Source organism: Cryptomeria japonica, unplaced genomic scaffold (genome assembly GCF_030272615.1).
Source record: "Cryptomeria japonica unplaced genomic scaffold, Sugi_1.0 HiC_scaffold_154, whole genome shotgun sequence".
NCBI classification, from domain to species: domain Eukaryota; kingdom Viridiplantae; phylum Streptophyta; class Pinopsida; order Cupressales; family Cupressaceae; genus Cryptomeria; species Cryptomeria japonica.
In genome coordinates, this window is record NW_026728976.1 from 57,501 (window position 1) to 72,500 (window position 15,000).

Sequence of the window (15,000 nt, forward strand, 5' to 3'; positions counted from 1 at the left end):
GAATAGGCGGGAGAAGCCTGCGCGTATAAACGGAGATATATATCCAATTGCAACGAAGGAACGTGCCAAAGATCGAGAACAATGGCAGAAATGCTAGTAACGTGCACTTCGGGACCAACGCATCACCGGAAGACAACCGCCAAACATCGAAAGAGTCGCGATGCTCCGCAACCTACGTGCAAAGCGGTCGCACACCGGGTAAGGGAGTGAGAGCCCCAAACATAGCTGGGCGAGGCGCTCACTCCGCTCTTTAATATCTCGTTAATACCGCCAAGGAAATGGCACAAGCACACACACACAAGCATCCTCGGAAGAGGACAGTTCGAGTGACAGGTCAAATCCAAGAGTTCCGAAGACTACCTCCAGGAACAATCGGGAACAAGACCGATTACAAGTCGTCGAGTCTGTTACTGGGCGAACACGAGATGCGCACAGGAAATCGATCAGCCCTCACAATGGCCCAAGGCCAGAGATCGGACTGCTACGATTTACCCCAACAATCATCGTGCCACTCTTCGCAGAGAGGTGATAGACGCCAACGAGCCCGCGCATAGCAATCGAGGTGTAAAAAGGGCGTTGAAGGCAGGAAGCCTGGACGAAAGAGGCTACGAGGTCACCTCGAAGCGGTCTAAGAATCGGGCGCACTTGGGGCGACTACCAGTGCCAACCCCTTATCCCGCGGTGCGTCCGACACACAGAAATTTCCAAGGCGGCCAAGGAGCCTCCCCGCATAGCAATCGGGGTGTGAGGTTACGGATGCAGCATTGATAGCAATCGAGGTGTGAGGCGAAGGATGCAGAAGTGAGAGCCGAGGGATGTAGCAGAGATAGCAATCGGGGTGTGTGATGCAGAAGAGATAGCAATCGAGGTGTGCGGTGGGAAGGGCCCAGCAGCCAGAATGCATGAAGCGACGGATGAAGCAGTGATGACAACCGGGCTGTGAGGAGAGGAGGGATGCAGCCAAGAAAGCAATCAGGGCTCGAGGCAAGGGATGCATCAAGGATAGCAATCATGTTGTGAGGCGAGATTCCAAAGGCTAAACGTGAGAGGCTGCAGGGTCGACTCAGAGAGGTCTATGCATGTGAGAGGCTGAAAGCAAGGTCGACTCGGAGCGGTCTATGCATCGGGCGCGCTTGGGGCGACTACCAGTGCCAACCCCTTATCCCGCGACGCGTCCGACAAAGAGAACGTTCCAAGGCGGCAGAGGAGGTTACCAGCCGAAGGATGCAGTAGCAATAACAGGTATAGTTCCGCGGCGGCCGAGAAGACTCACCGCATAGGAATCGGGATGCGAGGCGAGGGATGCGGCGGGAAGGCCCCGACGGCTAAACGGAAGAGGCTGCAGGGCCGCCTCGGAATGGTCCAAGCATCGGATGCGATTGGGACGACTACCAGTGCCAACCCCTTATCCCGCGATGCGTCCGATACACAGATAGTTCCAAGGCGGCCGAGGAGCCTCACCGCATATCAATCGGGGTGCGAGGCGAGGGATGGGGCGGGAAGGCCCCAACGGCTAGACGGAAGAGGCTTCAGGGCCACCTCGGAATGGTCCAAGCATCGGACGCGCTTGGGGCGACTGCCAGTGCCAACCCCTTATCCCGCGATGCGTCCGATACACAGATGGTTCCAAGGCGGCCGAGGAGCCTCACCGCATAGCAATCGGGGGTGCGAGGCGAGGGATGGGGCGGGAAGGCCCCAACGGCTAGACGGAAGAGGCTTCAGGGCCGCCTAGGAATGGTCCAAGCATCGGACACGCTTGGGGCGACTACCAGTGACAGCCCCCTATCCCGCGATGCGTCCGATACGAAGATGGTTCCAAGGCGGCCGAGGAGCCTCACCGCATAGCAATCGGGGTGCGAGGTGGGGGATGCGGCGAGATGGCCCCAACGGCTAGACGGAAGAGGCCACAGGGCCGCGTCGGAATAGTCCAAGCATCGGACGCGCTTGGGGCGACTACCAGTGACAACCCCTTATCCCGCGATGCGTCCGATACGAAGATAGTTCCAAGGCGGCCGAGGAGCCTCACCGCATAGCAATCGGGGTGCGAGGTGGGGGATGCGGCGAGATGGCCCCAACGGCTAGACGGAAGAGGCTGCAGGGCCGCCTCGGAATAGTCCAAGCATCGGACGCGCTTGGGGCCACTACCAGTGACAACCCCTTATCCCGCAATGCGTCCGATACGAAGATAGTTCCAAGGCGGCCGAAGAGCCTCACCGCATAGCAATCGGGGTGCGAGGTGGGGGATGCGGCGAGATGGCCCCAACGGCTAGACGGAAGAGGCCACAGGGCCGCCTCGGAATAGTCCAAGCATCGGACGCGCTTGGGGCGACTACCAGTGACAACCCCTTATCCCGCGATGCGTCCGATACGAAGATAGTTCCCAGGCGGCCGAGGAGCCTCACCGCATAGCAATCGGGGTGCGAGGCGAGGGATGCGGCGAGATGGCCCCAAAGGCTAGACGGAAGAGGCTGCAGGGCTGCCTCGGAATAGTCCAAGCATCGGACGCGCTTGGGGCGACTACCACTGCCAACCCCTTATCCCGCGATGCGTCCGATACACAGATAGTTCCGAGGCGGCCGAGGAGGTGGGGGATGCAGCGAGATGGCCCCAACGGCTAGACGGAAGAGGCTGCAGGGCCGCCTCGGAATAGTCCAAGCATCGGACGCGCTTGGGGCGACTACCAGTGACAACCCCTTATCCCGCGATGCGTCCGATACACAGATAGTTCCGAGGCGGCCAAGGAGCCTCACCGCATAGCAATCGTGGTGCGAGGTGGGGGATGCGGCGAGATGGCCCCAACGGCTAGACGGAAGAGGCTGCAGGGCCGCCTCGGAATGGTCCAAGCATCGGATGCGCTTGGGGCGACTACCACTGCCAACCCCTTATCCCGCGATGCGTCCGATACACAGATAGTTCCAAGGCGGCCGAGGAGCCTCACAGCATAGCAATCAGGGTGCGAGGCGAGGGATGCGGCGAGAAAGCCCCAACGGCTAGAGGGAAGAGGCTTCAGGTCCGCCTCGGAATGGTCCAAGCATCGGACGCGCTTGGGGCGACTACCAGTGACAACCCCTTATCCCGCGACGCGTCCGATACACAGATAGTTCCAAGGCGGCCGAGGAGCCTCACCGCATAGCAATCGGGGTGCGAGGCGAGGGATGCGGCGAGAAGGACCCAACGGCTACACGGAAGAGGCTTCGGGGCCGCCTCGGAATGGTCCAAGCATCGGACGCGCTTGGGGCGACTACCAGTGACAACCCCTTATCCCGCGACGCGTCCGATACACAGATAGTTCCAAGGCGGCCGAGGAGCCTCACCGCATAGCAATCGGGGTGCGAGGCGAGGGATGCGGCGAGAAGGACCCAACGGCTACACGGAAGAGGCTTCGGGGCCGCCTCGGAATGGTCCAAGCATCGGACGCGCTTGGGGCGACTACCAGTGACAACCCCTTATCCCGCGACGCGTCCGATACACAGATAGTTCCAAGGCGGCCGAGGAGCCTCACCGCATAGCAATCGGGGTGCGAGGCGAGGGATGCGGCGAGAAGGACCCAACGGCTAGACGGAAGAGGCTTCGGGTCCGCCTCGGAATGGTCCAAGCATCGGACGCGCTTGGGGCGACTACCAGTGACAACCCCTTATCCCGCGACGCGTCCGATACACAGATAGTTCCAAGGCGGCCGAGGAGCCTCACCGCATAGCAATCGGGGTGCGAGGCGAGGGATGCGGCGAGAAGGACCCAACGGCTAGACGGAAGAGGCTTCGGGTCCGCCTCGGAATGGTCCAAGCATCGGACGCGCTTGGGGCGACTACCAGTGACAACCCCTTATCCCGCGACGCGTCCGATACACAGATAGTTCCAAGGCGGCCGAGGAGCCTCACCGCATAGCAATCGGGGTGCGAGGCGAGGGATGCGGCGAGAAGGACCCAACGGCTAGACGGAAGAGGCTTCGGGTCCGCCTCGGAATGGTCCAAGCATCGGACGCGCTTGGGGCGACTACCAGTGACAACCCCTTATCCCGCGACGCGTCCGATACACAGATAGTTCCGAGGCGGCCGAGGAGCCTCACCGCATAGCAATCGGGGTGCGAGGCGAAGGATGCGGCGAGAAGGACCCAACGGCTAGACGGAAGAGGCTTCGGGTCCGCCTCGGAATGGTCGAAGCATCGGACGCGCTTGGGGCGACTACCAGTGACAACCCCTTATCCCGCGACGCGTCCGATACACAGATAGTTCCAAGGCGGCCGAGGAGCCTCACCGCATAGCAATCGGGGTGCGAGGCGAGGGATGCGGCGAGAAGGACCCAACGGCTAGACGGAAGAGGCTTCAGGGCCGCCTCGGAATGGTCCAAGCATCGAACGCGCTTGGGGCGACTACCAGTGACAACCCCTTATCCCGCGACGCGTCCGATACACAGATAGTTCCGAGGCGGCCGAGGAGCCTCACCGCATAGCAATCGGGGTGCGAGGCGAGGGATGCGGCGAGAAGGACCCAACGGCTAGACGGAAGAGGCTTCAGGGCCGCCTCGGAATGGTCCAAGCATCGGACGCGCTTGGGGCGACTACCAGTGACAACCCCTTATCCCGCGACGCGTCCGATACACAGATAGTTCCGAGGCGGCCGAGGAGCCTCACCGCATAGCAATCGGGGTGCGAGGCGAGGGATGCGGCGAGAAGGACCCAACGGCTAGACGGAAGAGGCTTCAGGGCCGCCTCGGAATGGTCCAAGCATCGGACGCGCTTGGGGCGACTACCAATGACAACCCCTTATCCCGCGACGCGTCCGATACACAGATAGTTCCGAGGCGGCCGAGGAGCCTCACCGCATAGCAATCGGGGGCGAGGCGAGGGATGCGGCGAGAAGGACCCAACGGCTAGACGGAAGAGGCTTCAGGGCCGCCTCGGAATGGTCCAAGCATCGGACGCGCTTGGGGCGACTACCAGTGACAACCCCTTATCCCGCGACGCGTCCGATACACAGATAGTTCCGAGGCGGCCGAGGAGCCTCACCGCATAGCAATCGGGGTGCGAGGCGAGGGATGCGGCGAGAAGGACCCAACGGCTAGACGGAAGAGGCTTCAGGGCCGCCTCGGAATGGTCCAAGCATCGGACGCGCTTGGGGCGACTACCGTTGCCAACCCCTTATCCCGCGATGCGTCTGATACACAGATAGTTCCGAGGCGGCCGAGGAGCCTCACCGCATAGCAATCGGGTTGCGAGGCAGATTATTGGGAAGGGAACCCCCTGGGATGCGGCTCAAGCAGTGCCCAAAGGGACTGGAATGCGGAATCACATCGAGAGACCCAAATGCTATACGAGGGCTCAAATCGAATTATCGATTTGGCCACGACATGGACGCATCGGAACGACTACCTTTGCCGAACCACTCGCAATTGCATCCATACCGAAACCAATAGACATTTCCGTTAGAGCCCTCGCATAGCATTCGGGAATCTCGCATGCCCCTCTAAATCGACCAATGCTGGCGCTCAATGAAAATCCGAGCGCTACCACCGTTCGAGCGCCAGCATTGGTCGAGTTAGAGGGGCACGGGGGAGAATGCTCCAGTCAACACCTCCCCTATATAAGTTATTTGTCCGATTCTCGCACAACCGTAGTCTGCCTCGTCGAATCAAACAACGGTCCCAGATTCCGACTTCCGTTCCGTAGAGACCCAAAAGCTAGATGGAGGCTCGCAAGAAAGAGAGTCGGCGCATAGCAATCGGGTTTCTCGAACGTTTAGGGACCGAGCTCACTTGCGGATAGGGCAAAATCCGCCAAGCAACCCAAAAGCTAGACGGGGGCTCGAATCGAATCGCCTAGGCGGCCACAACAACGACGTGTTGGATCGACTACCAGTGCCAAACCATTCAGCAAGACTAGTCTGTGTCGAGGCCGGATAGAGATTCTCAGAGAGCGCCCGCATAGCATTTAGGAGACCTGCCGCGTCCCTCACACTCGACAAATGGTGGTGCACGTTTATAAATCCGAGCGATCCCAACCCTTTCAAGCACCAACATCGGTCGAGATAGAGGGGCACGGAGGGGGCTGCGTGAGACAACACAGTCCCCTATATAAGTTATTTGTCCGATTCTCACACATCCGAAGAATGGTCATCAAATCGGACAACAGCCCAAACTTCCGACTTCCGTCCCAGAAAGCCCAAGAGCTATCTAAAACGTTCATGGCCGGAACTCGATCGCGGCTATACCAGTCCGCCAAGCAACCCAAAAGCTAGACTGGAGCTCTAGTCGAATCACCTCTGTGGCCATTGCAAGGACGTGTTGGAGCGACTACCATTGCCGAACCATTCCGCAGGTCGAGTCCATACCAAGGCCGCATAGAGATTCACGATGAGCTCCTGCATAGCAATCAGGAGACTTGCCGTGTCCATCACAATCGATAAATCCTGGTGCAAGATTTTTGCATCCGAGCGCTCCAACCAGTCGAGCACCAGCATCAATCGACATAAACGGGCACGGGGGGAGGATGCTCGAGAACACTACCTCCCCTATATAAGTTATTTGTCCGATTCTCAAGCAGCCGAAGTCTGGTCATCGAATCGGGTCAAAGACCACAACTTCCGACTTTACCCACAATGCAAGTCATCGAATCGAACATCGGCCCCCGAGTCGGACTCCATGCGTATGTCAGGTCATCGGACCCAAATTCCGCCTTCCTGCGCATGGCGGGCCATCAATATCAACTCGGTCATCGGACCCAAACTCCGCCTTTTTGCGTATGGCACGCCTTCAAATCGGTCATCGGACCCAAATTCCGCCTTCCTGTGCATGGCGGGCCATCAACATCAACTCGGTCATCGGACCCAAATTCCGCCTTTCTGCGCATGGCACGCCATCAACTCGGTCATCGGACCCAAATTCCGCCTTCCTGCGCATGGCAGGTCATCGGACACAAATTCAGACCTCGCCAATATGCCTACGTATCGAATCGGTCATCGGACCCAACTTCCGACTTCATCCATACTGTAGGGTCTTTGAGGTTGGCGCGGTGCGCTCAACCCAGGGAGTCGACCCATCGAAGCATACACCTCCCCTATATAAGCTATTTGTCCGATTCCCACACCTGTGTAGTTTGCACCTCTGACCAGGACATCGACCCCAACTTCCGAACTCGACTGCAACGACGGCACCAGCGCCTTGGTGCGCACCTTGCGACGCACAGTCCCAACATTCGCCTTCCTGCACATGGCAGGTCATCGGACCCAAATTCCGACCTCGCGAGTATGCCTACATATCGAATCGGTCATCGGACCCAACTTCCGACTTCATCCATACCGTAGGGTCTTTGAGGTTGGCGCGGTGCGCTCAACCCGGGGAGTCGACCCAACGAAGCATACACCTCCCCTATATAAGCTATTTGTCCGATTCCCACACCTGTGTAGTTTGCACCTCCGATCAAGACATCGACCCCAACTTCCGAACTCGCCTCCAACGACCGAACCAGCGCCTTGGTGCGCACCTTGCAACGCACAGTGCCAACATTCGCCTTCCTGCACGTGGCAGGTCATCGGACCCAAATTCCGACCTCGCGAGTATGCCTACATATCGAATCGGTCATCGGACCCAACTTCCGACTTCATCCATACCGTAGGGTCTTTGAGGTTGGCGCGGTGCGCTCAACCCGGGGAGTCGACCCAACGAAGCATACACCTCCCCTATATAAGCTATTTGTCCGATTCCCACACCTGTGTAGCTTGCACCTCCGATCAGGACATCGACCCCAACTTCCGAACTCGACTAAAAAGACCGCACCAGCGCCTTGGTGTGCACCTTGCAACGCACAGTGTCAACATTCGCCTTCCTGCACATGGCAGGTCATCGGACCCAAATTCCGACCTCATGAGCATACCTACTAATCGAATTGGTCATCGGACCCAACTTCCGACTTCATCCATACCGTAGGGTCTTTGAGGTTGGCGCGGTGCGCTCAACCTGGGGAGTCGACCCATCGAAGCATACACCTCCCCTATATAAGCTATTTGTCCGATTCCGACACCTGTGTAGTTTGCACCTCCGCTCAGGACATCGACCCCAACTTCCGAACTCGCCTGCAACGACCGAACCAGCGCCTTGGTGCGCACCAAAAGTGCGCACTTTTGGAGGGCACTTTTGTGCGCTCCAAAGGTGCGCACTTTTGGAGGGCACTTTTCTGCGCTCCAAAGGTGCGCACTTTTGGAGGGCACTTTTTGGAGGGCACTTTTCTGCGCTCCAAAGGTGCGCACTTTTGGAGGGCACTTTTTGGAGGGCACTTTTCTGCGCTCCAAAGGTGCGCACTTTTGGAGGGCACTTTTTGGAGGGCACTTTTCTGCGCTCCAAAGGTGCGCACTTTTGGAGGGCACTTTTTGGAGGGCACTTTTCTGCGCTCCAAAGGTGCGCACTTTTGGAGGGCACTTTTTGGAGGGCACTTTTCTGCGCTCCAAAGGTGCGCACTTTTGGAGGGCACTTTTCTGCGCTCCAAAGGTGCGCACTTTTGGAGGGCACTTTTTGGAGGGCACTTTTCTGCGCTCCAAAGGTGCGCACTTTTGGAGGGCACTTTTTGGAGGGCACTTTTCTGCGCTCCAAAGGTGCGCACTTTTGGAGGGCACTTTTTGGAGGGCACTTTTCTGCGCTCCAAAGGTGCGCACTTTTGGAGGGCACTTTTGTGCACTCCAAAGGTGCGCACTTTTGGAGGGCACTTTTCCTGTGCTCCAAAGGTGCACACCTAGGTGAGCACCTTCGACCACACCTTGTAGCACACCAAACTCTGACTTTCGACTTCATCCGCAATGCAGGGTCTTTGAGGTTGGCGCAATGCGCACAACCAGGGGAGTCGACCCATCAAACCCAACACCTCCCCTATATAAGCTATTTGTCTGATTCTCATACATGCGTAGCCTGCAGGAGCAATTAGGACATCGACCCCAACTTTCGGCTTCTAAACGAAAACAAGGTCTTTGAGGTTGGTGTAATGCGAACAACTAGGGGAGTCAACCCATCAAACCCAACACCTCCCCTATATAAGCTATTTGTCTGATTCTCATACATGTGTAGTCTACAGGAGCAATTAGGACATCGACCCCAACTTTTGACTTCTTAACGAAAACAAGGTCTTTGAGGTTGACGTAATGCGCACAACCAGGGGAGTCGACCCATCAAACCCAACACCTCCCCTATATAAGCTATTTGTCCGATTCTCATACATGTGTAGCCTGCAGGAGCCATTAGGACATTGACCCCAACTTTTGACTTCTTAACGAAAACAAGGTCTTTGAGGTTGGCGTAATGCGCACAACCAAGGGAGTTGACCCATCAAACCCAACACCTCCCCTATATAAGCTATTTGTCTGATTCTCATACATGTGTAGCCTGCAACAACGATTAGGACATCCACCCCAACTTCTGAATTCGTCTGCGTTGACCGCACCAAAGGTGCACGCCTTGGTGCTCACCAAAATCCGACTTCCGACTTCTTCTGCTATGCGGGGTCTTTGAGGTTGGCGCAGTGCGCACAACCAGGGGAGTCAACCCACCGAATGCAACACCTCCCCTATATAAGCTATTTGTCTGATTCTCATACATGCGTAGACTGCAGCAATGATTAGGACATCCACCCCAACTTTTGACTTCTTAAACAAGACAGGGTCTTTGAAGTTGGTGCAGTGCACACAACCAGGGGAGTCGACCCATCAAACGCAACACCTCCCCTATATAAAGCTATTTGTCCGATTCTCATACGTGTAGTCTGCAGCAGCGATTAGGACATCGACCCCAACTTCCGAATTCGTTTGCATTGACCGCACCAAAGGTGCACGCCTTGGTGTGCACCCTGGAGTGCACTTTGGTGCTCACCTCGGTGCACACTTTGGTGTGCACCTCGGTGTGCACCAAAGGTGCGCACCTTGGAGCGCACCAAAGGTGTACACTTTGGAGCGCACCACATAGGGTCTTTGAGAGGTTGGCGCAGTGCGCACACCAAGGTGGGTGTTGAGGTGCGTGCCGAGGTGGGTGGGTGCTAGGGTGCGCTCCATGGTGGGTGCCAGGGTGGGTGCGTGCTAGGGTGGATTCCAAAGAGGGTCATAGGGTGGGTGCCAAGGTGGGTTGGTGATATAGTGGGTTCAAAGGTGGGTACTAGGGTGGGTTCCAAGGTGGGTCACAAGTTGGGTGCCAGGATGCGTGGGTGTTAGGTTGGGTGCCAAGGTGGGCTCCTGCGTGGGTGGGTGCTAGGGTGGGTTTCAAGGTGGACGCGAGGGCGGGTGCCAAGGTGGGTAACAAGTTGGGTGTTAGGATGGGTGAGTGCTAGAGTGGGTGCCAAGGTGGGTGGGTGCTAAGGTGGATGCCAAGGTGGTTCACAGGGTGGGTGGGTTCTAGGGTGAGTTCCAAGGTGGGTCACAGGTTCAGTGCTAGGGTGGGTGTCAAGGCGGGTGTCGAGGTGCCTGGGTGCTAGGGTGTGGATGCCAATGTGGGTCATAGGGTGGGTACTAGGGTGGGCTGCAATGTGGGTGCCAAGGTGGGTAACATGCTCGGTGGGTTCTAAATTGGGTGCCAGGGTGGGTGTGCACCCACCTTGCCCGAGGTGGGTGCCAAGGTGCCAGTGTGGGTGGGTGCTAAGGTGGATGCCAAGGTGGGTGAGAAGGTGGGTGATAGGTTGAGTGGTAGGATGGGTGGGTGCCAAGATGGGTCACAGGGTGGGTGCAAGGGTGGGTAGGTGCTAGGGTTGGTGTCAGGGTGGGTGGGTGCTAGGTTGGGTTCCAAGGTGGGTGCGAGGGTGAGTGTCAAGGTGGGTCACAGGTTAGGTGCTAGGATGGGTGAGTGCTAGGGTGCAAAGGTGCCAGGGTGGGTGCTAGGATGGGTCGATGCTAGGGTGAGTGGCAAGGTGGGTCCACAAGTGTCAAGGTGGGTGCCGAGGTGGGTGCCAAGTCGGCGACTGCTATGGTGGATGCCAAGGTGGGTCACGGGGTGGGTGCCAAGTTGCTAGGTTGGGTTCCAAGGTGGGTGCCAACGTGGGTGCTAGGGTGCGTGGGTTAAAGGGTGTGTCACAACGTGGGTGCCAGGATGGGTGCGCACCCACACTGGCCAAGACGGGTGCGGGTGCAAGGTTGGGTTCCAAGCCCGGTCACAGGCTGGGTGCTAGGATGGGTGGGTGCCAAGGTGGGCACCAGGGTGGGTGCACCCACCCTGGCCAAGGTGGGTCACGGGGTGGGTCCTAGGGTGGGTAACGGGGTGGGTACTAAGGTGCGTGCCAAGGTGGGTCATAGGGTGGGTGCCAAGGTGGGCACCAGGGTGGGTGTGCACCAACCCTAGCCAGGGTAGGTCACGGGGTGGTTGTCGGGGTGGGCGTCAAGGAGCCAAGGTGGGTGGCAAGTAGCCAAGTTGCGTGCCAAGGTGGGTGTCGGGGTGGGTGCCAAGGATCCAAGGTGGGTGCCAAGGAACCAAGGTGGGTGTCTGGGTGGGTGCCGAGGTGGGAGCCAGGGTGGGTCCCAAGGTGAGTGCAAAGGTGGGTGCCAGGGTCAAGGTGAGTGCCAATGTGGGTTCCAAGGTGCCAGGGTCAGGGTGAGTGCCAATGTGGGTTCAAAGGTGCTAAGTTGGGTGCGAGGTTGGGTGCGAGGGTGGGTGGGTGCCAAGGTGTGCTAGGTGGAAGCCCGGGTGGGTCGGCATCCCATGGGTGTCGAGTTGGGTGCCTGATGGGTGCTTCTTGTCAAGTTTTAGTCGTCGGGACTCATTTCGAGCCTTAGAGGTCGTTTCTTGTCCGGTTGCCCTGTCTTCGACCTGGGAACCCAATTTTGGTCCTCGGGTCCCATTTTTTTTTGTCTCGCATCCCACTTTTGGCCTGTGGCCTTTTCGGGGTCGATTCTCGTTTTGGGCATCAGAGCATGTTTCTTCTCCTAAAACCCAATATTTGTTTATTAAGTCTCGGAACACATTTTTGTTCTCGTGGACCCATCATGGGTCTTGGAACGCATTTGTGGTCCTTGGGTCCCATTTTGCATCCCGAAACTTGTGTTTTGGTGCTTGATCCCTATTTTGGGTGCCCACCTTGCACCAAGTGCGCACCCGGGGCAAACCGAGCGCCTTGGTGCACCGGGGCAAGATCGAGCGTGCACCCGAGGCGCCCCGAACATGCACCAAGGTGCACTCGGCCCACATGTGAGCGCAGGTCGTTGCGCCCGAGGTGGTGTGTGGGCACCGCGTTGCAGACGGGACACTGCACGCACACGACGCCCCCTCCAGGTGCACGCACGTAGGCCGGGCCGGGTGCACACCCGACGCCCTAGCAAGGTGCGCGCACCCGGGCAGGGCTCACACTTGGCGAACGGGGCGCACTTCGCGAGGGAGGGTGTGCACCTCGACGGGGGTGGGTGGCCGGGGTGGATTCGCACGTGGGTCGCGGTTTGCTAAGTACACACTGCGACAAGCTCATAACGGGTGCGATCATACCAGCGTTAGTGCACCGGATCCCATCAGAACTCCGCAGTTAAGCGCGCTTGGGCCGGAGTAGTACTGGGATGGGTGACCTCCCGGGAAGTCCCGGTGTTGCACCCTTTTTTAGTTTTTCGCCGGGCGTCGCAATGCTATTTGAATAAACCTTTTGCCCGTTTGCGTTCTCGTCGGGGCCGGGCCGGGCCGGGGTGCGCTGCCCGCACTACCGCGCGCGCGGGGGGCGACACCGAGCGCGCACCCGAGGCGCCCCGAGCACACAGGCCACGGTGCAACCCGGGCGTTGTGCGCGCACCCCGGTGCGCCCGAGGTGCTGCGCGCGCACCCAGGTGAAATCGGTGTGCACCTCGGCCAGTGCGCGCTCGGTCGAGTCGCGCACGTTGGCCAAGGTGCACGGTGATGTTTCTTACTCTAAGGTTCCGCACCAGACGCCCGGGACAGGTGAGCGAAGCTGGGCGGGGCCGGGTGCGCGGCCGGGGCAGGTGCACGCAGCTGGAGAGAGCTTTGGAGCACACTTCGGAGCGCACCAATGATGCGCTCCATTCAAAAGTTTCCTGAAAAGGCAAAAAAAGTTGAGATTATAGAATTTCCCACTTGAGAGATTGTAAAAAAAAAAAATTTAAAATGAAGGAAACGCGGGTGCCAAGGTGTGCGCAGCCCAGCCCACCCTGGCGAAGGTGCACGCAAGGTGCGCACCCGAGGCAAACCGGACAATTAACCCAACTTTCGACTTCGCGCGCACCTTGGAGCGCACTTCGGAGCGCTCCTTGGTGCGCACCAATCTTGGGCACCTCGGAGTGCACCATGGCGCCCACCAAGGTGCGCACCCGGGGCAAACCGAGCTCCGACTTCGTGCGCACCTTGGAGCGCACGAAAGGTGCGCACCATGGCGCCCACCAAGGTGCGCAGCCCAGCCAAGGCGTGCGCATCAAGGTGCGCACCCTGGCGAAGGTGCGCACCCGGGGCAAACCGAGCTCCGACTTCGTGCGCACCTTGGAGCGCACAAAAGGTGCGCAACCCAGCCAAGGTGTGCGCACCCCGGTCAAACCGAGCTCCGAATCGTGCGCACCAGAGGTGCACGCCATCGTGCGCACCTTGGAGCACACTTCGGAGCCCTCCTTGGTGCGCGCCGATGTTGCGCACCTCGGAGCGCACCCGGGGAAAACAATGCAATTAACCCGACTTTCGACTTCGTGGGCACCTCGGAGCGCTCTCGGGTTCGCACCTCGGAGCACACCGAGGTGCGCACCTTTGATGCGCTGCCTTCACCAATTTCCAGAAAAGGCAAGAAAACATTGAGAAGGTGTGCGCACCGAGGTGCCCACCCTGGCGAAGGTGCACGCGAGGTGCGCACCCGGGGCAAACCGGGCTCCGACTTCGTGCACGCCGCACCTTGGAGCACACTTCGGAGCGCTCCTTGGTGCGCACCAGGGCGCGCAACCCAGCCGAGGTGCCCACCCCGGCGAAGGTGCACGCGAGGTGCGCACCCGGGGCAAACCGGGCTCCGACTTCGTGCACGCCATGGTGCCCACCGCGGCGAAGGTGCACGCGAGGTGCGCACCCGGGGCAAACCGGGCTCCGACTTCGTGCACGCCGCACCTTGGAGCACACTTCGGAGCGCTCCTTGGTGCGCACCATGGTGCCCACCAGGGCGCGCAACCCCGCCGAAGGTGCACGCGAGGTGCGCACCCGGGGCAAACCGGGCTCCGACTTCGTGCACGCCGCACCTTGGAGCACACTTCGGAGCGCTCCTTGGTGCGCACCATGGTGCCCACCAGGGCGCGCAACCCCGCCGAAGGTGCACGCGAGGTGCGCACCCGGGGCAAACCGGGCTCCGACTTCGTGCACGCCATGGTGCGCACCGCGGCGAAGGTGCGCACCCGGGGCAAACCGGGCTCCGACTTCGTGCACGCCGCACCTTGGAGCACACTTCGGAGCGCTCCTTGGTGCGCACCAGGGCGCGCAACCCAGCCGAGGTGCCCACCCCGGCGAAGGTGCACGCGAGGTGCGTACCCGGGGCAAACCGGGCTCCGACTTCGTGCACGCCGCACCTTGGAGCACACTTCGGAGCGCTCCTTGGTGCGCACCATGGTGCCCACCAGGCCGCGCAACCCAGCCAAGGTGTGCGCACCAAGGTGCACGCGAGGTGCGCACCCGGGGCAAACCGGGGTCCGACTTCGTGCACGCCGCACCTTGGAGCACACATCGGGGCGCTCCCGGGTTCGCACCGGCGTTGCGCACCGTGGTGGGCACCTCGGAGCACACCAAGGTGGGCAGCGAGGTGCGCACCTTTGATGCGATGCCTTCACTAATTTCCATAAAAGGCAAAAAAAAAACGAGATTTTAAAATTTCCGTTTTGAAAGATAGTGAGAAAAAGGGAATGCTGGTGCCATCTTGAGCCCGCCCTGGTGCGCAGCCCAGCCAAGGTGTGCGCACCAAGGTGCCCACCCTGGCGAAGGTGCGCGCCCGGGCAATTAACCCAACTTCCAACTTCGCGCGCGCCAGGGTGGGAGCGCACCCAACAACCGGGCCTGGGAAGAGCCAATGCGAGAAACCCCACCAAACGC

General features: G+C 59.4%; 1 non-coding gene across 1 annotated transcript; it reads left to right on the plus strand.

Moving 5' to 3' along the window:
- The first annotated feature begins 12,418 nt into the window (after positions 1-12,418).
- Positions 12,419-12,537, plus strand: LOC131866789 (5S ribosomal RNA). The gene has a single exon (XR_009365389.1). It is a non-coding gene; the product is annotated as a 5S ribosomal RNA (ribosomal RNA).
- Positions 12,538-15,000: the final 2,463 nt, after the last annotated feature.